Genomic DNA, 5,000 nt, shown 5'->3' with positions numbered 1-5,000 from the left:
TTTCTCGTTGGAGTGAACGGTACCAACAACAAATCGGCGCCACCTACGCCGAGATCATAACGAATTCTATGAGTTCGAAGAATTCTACTTTGCCAGATCTTGAAGAGAATTTCTTCAGTATGATCAATGACAATGTTAGCCTCCTAAGTAAGACAACATTGGCACAGTGAACAGCTAAACGCCAGGCAAATGACGAAAATATTTCTGAGCTTGGTTTTTGCTGCTGGTTTTTGCTTGGTGGAATAACCTGACGCTTTCGTTCGATCAGCCGAACGTTTACAATAACGACCTATTTTAACCTAGTTTCCCTGTTGTTTTAAGATTGGAACTGCAAACTCTACAAACTGAGTTTTCATCGACCGTCTGCAGCGATTATATTGTCGTAACATCGCAACTGGTCATTTCGCCATCTTAAAACACAATGACCAAATCCAGTAAGCGCCGAACTTGTTCAAAATGCGGGAAAGGACCTAGGAAACTCATAGACGGACTTTGCCAACATAAATGTTTAGATAAATCAAGTATCACCGATGGAAAACTCTCCACATGGCAGGAACCGTTAAAAAAATGTCAATTGTGTAAGCAGCAGGAAGGTGCGAGTCCTGCGCTTAACTGGATACCGTGTTAAAACCCAAATTGTGGAACTTGGTATCACTCGGTTTGTACTGACCTAGGAGAATTAACGAACAAAGCGTTGGCTGTCATATTTTGGTTATGCCCCGAATGTGCCATTTCATTTAAACCTGTTTGGGTAAACAAGGATGTCGACGTCGAACCTGAAGCATTGAATCAGAACGATTCGGTAAGCGACCGTTCCACAATGCTGAACCAGCTTTCAGATGTAATGGAGAAACTTGTTAAAGAAGTCATGCCTATGCTTGTGCAAGATGCTCTCCAAAAAAGTTCTGAAGCTGTGTCAGGAAGGAACCGCAAACTGGAATCAGAAATTATCGACACAGGATATCACAGAGTACTCCGAGAGAGCAGCGAGCGCCATAAAGAAGATGTAATATAATTGTTAAAGGATTGCCGGAGTCTCAGTCAGAAGTAGCGGATGATCGCAGAGCATTTGATGCAACCTTGTTTGAAAGAATTTCCAACCAAGTTGGTCTTCAAGATAAACCTGCGAAAATAATGCGTTTAGGCGAAATTAGGGCCAACCATGACAGCTCCAATTGCAGGCCAATGCGTGTAGTGTTCTGTAGAGAGGATCCTGTTACTGAACTTCTTGCTAAGAGGAACGTGAAAGTGGAAGATAAAATCTACTGGTTTAATAGGGATCTCACTCAAAGTGAGAGGAAATTGGAATTTGAGGCAAGGAAGAAACGGCGTGACAGACAAAACGTGTCTGGTGCACGCGTTGCTAGATCCAGTACATGCAATACTTCAGCTAGGAACGCTACCAGCTGGCCTGTTACTTACAATGATATCGGCACTTCTCATAAATGATCCTTGCCGCATCGCGACTTAAAGATTTTTTATACCAATGCTTGTTCTCTGTTTAACAAGCATGGTGAAATTAAATGCATTGTAACTCTAGTGATATTGACATTATTTGCATAACAGAAACTCACTTCTCTACAGAATATTTTGATGCTGAGCTTGCACATACCTAATTACAGAATCTTTAGAAACGACAGGGACACACACGGTGGCGGTTCATGTATTTATGTACGCATGAGATATAATGCGCAAATCTTGGAAGCATTCTCTTAACGTGACTCGTTGGGCGTTAAAGTATTCTTGAATAGTGGCGATGTAAACATTGTTTGTCTCTATCGGTCACCATCATCCACTGAAGAACACGATATAGCCGTGAGGTCTGAACTACACCAGCTACCTATTAGCGACATGATCAAGTAATTTTGGTGGGTGATTTCATCTTCCGGATGTTTGTTGGTCTAACGGAACAGTGCGTGGACCCATTGATACTTCTGATAGGAGATTGTTAAAATCAAAAGAGGTACATTGACTGTTTTGTTCTTGTGGTCTCACATGGCATATCACTGACGACATCACAAGAAGGCGGATAGTTGACAACAAAATGTAGGAATCTACGCTAGATCAAATATTAACCTCTGACTCTGACATTATCTCACAGTTTACTTTAGGTCCCCCCACTGCGTGGAAGTGATCATCTAACAGCAATACTGGAAGTGAAATTGTATGATAATGTGGAATATCTGGCTTCTAAGAAATTTAACTGGGCTAAATGTGACGTTCCTAGGTTAATTAGTACTGGTCGGCAGATAGATTGGTTCTACTCTGAAGAGGCACTCCACTGTGTTGACATCATGTGCGGCGAACTCGAAAGTAAAATACTACATGCAATCATCATAGTGTCCCAATTTTAGTACAAAAAACTACAAAAGAAGAAATACCAATACGCAAAGTCACATGGGAGGCTTCGAAACTCCGTCGTGCACGAAAGGAAAAGAACAATGCGTGGCAAACTTTCAACATTTCTCCGTCTCATTTCAATCTCACTTCTGCCCTTGAATTTGAAGAAAAATTATAAATCTGTAGAACGGAAACTTAAAGAAGATTTTGAAAAAAAACTCTCTAAAAATGTGAAACAAATCCAAGCAAAATTTTCGCGTATCTAAGGAACAAAAAAGAAGTCGATTAAAACAGTATCTTGCATGCTTGCGGAAAGGTAATGGCAAACTACTACTTGCCCTAAGGAGACTTCTGATTTACTAGTGGAGTCGTTTGCTTCCGTTTTTACCAGAGAGGAAAGTCTAAATGAAACTTTGTTCTCGAAAATATGGCGGAACAAATAAATAAATTCACTGTAGGAAAGGAGGAAATCGTACAACAACTGAACTCGTTGAACATCCACAAACCGGCTGGACCCGATAGTCTACATCCTGTGACAATAAAAACTCTAGCTAAAAATGATGTCAAAGGCGTTACAGTTCTCTTTCAAGCTGCAAGTACATGCTGCATCCCCAACCCATGGAAGCGCGCAATAGTTACTGCCTCCTACCATATAGAAAGGTTCACTCAATGATGCATGCAATTATAGAACCTAGTTCTCTTACTTGCAGTTTTATGTAAGTAAAATCGAGAACTTACTTATAGACCACTCTCTCTACACCCACGTGCGTGACAACCTCAGCCCACAGCCAACCTCGGCTGTTTTGTCCACGGCAAGTCGTCTGTCTCTCTAAAACGTTTGAAAACAGTACATGGGATCAATACTATTTTAGCGGATGGGGATATAGTAAGGGGACCTAGTCTCCTTGGACTTCAGAAAGCGGTTTTGCGATAAAACGTTCCACATGAACGACTCCTGTTGAAGATTAAAAGGGGCATATGGGATTAACGGCCAATGTAACAACATTCTTCGTAAATTTTATTACACACTTACATACTGAGAGAAACAATGGCAGTCCGTTTAGGCGAGACGAATTATTCCACATGGGAATCCGTATTTATCTGGAAGTGCCTCAAGGTTCCGTTTTGGGGCCCTTGTTGTTTCTTTTGTTTATTAATGACATGCCTGCTGTCACAAACAAATACAGCCACGTTATTTGCTGACGGACTCAACGTTAATAGGAAACGCACGATCACCTGCACCCATTCAGTCGGACCTTACACTGCTTAGATCACCATTTTGGTGGGCTGACGTGTGGACAAATGAAAATTTAATGAATCAAAGTGGCAGCGTTTCTGCATATTGGTAAAGGACAACCCTAAAAATAACTACATGATGGGCCCTACACGCTTTTGCAAGTGCTTGAAAAGGGGGGAAAGAGAATCTAGGAGTGTGGTGTCTTCACCCATTTGGGTTGGCAGGAAACAATACGAAGGGAATGATCGGAAAAAGCAAAACAAATGACGTCATGGATCATTAGGAATGTTGTAGTCTAGGAAACCAGAAAGTGCTGTACCATTTTACAAAGCCTTTTGTCAGACCCTATTTGGAATATGGCAGTGCAGAGTTTGGGCCGCAACCGCAAGACACGGAACACTGGGGCATTATAATGGAACATTGAGGACTGTCAAAGACAGTTTACGAGGATTAGTTGAGGCTTGGGTTTACTCCCTTATCGTCAAAGGTTACAGCGTCTAGATTAACGGACTTTAACTGGAACGTCGAATGCGTGGTGACCAATTGCATCGAGACTTTCAAAATAATCAAAACGTTTGTTGTGGACTATGGTGTCACAACTATGTTTGGGACAAATACAAGGCCTTAGTCGAACTCGTAATCTTAAATGTCACTTCTCATCAGCCATTTAAGATCAGCGCATGACTTCTTCAGCAATAGAGTTATTAAATATTTGGAACCAGTTGCCACTACGTGTGCGAAATTCAACAAAGTATTAATGCCGTTAAGGCTGGTCTTGACCTCTTTAAGTCATCTAAAAAACCTAAAACCGGATTCGGCTAATGGATTTCTGAAATTGTTGGGAAGAAATCTTTAATAGAAATACCGATAAAAAGTGCACCATGTCAATTATGTTGCTAGCCAATCGCCATGGTTGCCATGCGGCAAAATATCTTGTTTTTAAATAAGTGATTTTGTTGTTTTCAGCTGTTTTTCCTTCGATTCTAGCATTTTTTTAATCATACATTTTTGATTTTGTGTTACTTGTTAATAATATTTTGTAAATAGATTTTGTATAATAGAGATATCCTGAAAAGTTGATATAATAAAGTTATCTTATCTTATCAGTAACGATGGCGGCCAAAAAAAAACCGCCACTGGACTGCGTCGCGCGTCGAATATCACTGCCTGCGTTTCCCCTTTCGGTCCAAAACGAAGAGAGGAGAAGAAAAGTCAGCCATTCCTGAACGGACAATAAAACTCAGGAAAAAGCGGTAAACTAATACACCGGCCGACGGAGGGTCAAATACGTATGACTGCTGTTGTTGACAGTCATGATGCACTCGTTAAAGATTGAGTCCAAACTCGTGCCAAGAGGATAACATTGGCAAAACTAAGGATGCTGTTTTATTGTTAGCTAATGCTAATAGTGAACGTAAATTTG

The sequence above is a fragment of the Montipora capricornis genome, chromosome 6, assembly GCF_036669925.1.
Source record: "Montipora capricornis isolate CH-2021 chromosome 6, ASM3666992v2, whole genome shotgun sequence".
NCBI lineage: Eukaryota > Metazoa > Cnidaria > Anthozoa > Scleractinia > Acroporidae > Montipora > Montipora capricornis.
The sequence above is the reverse complement of the archived record's forward strand: the minus strand, read 5'-3'. Positions refer to the sequence as shown.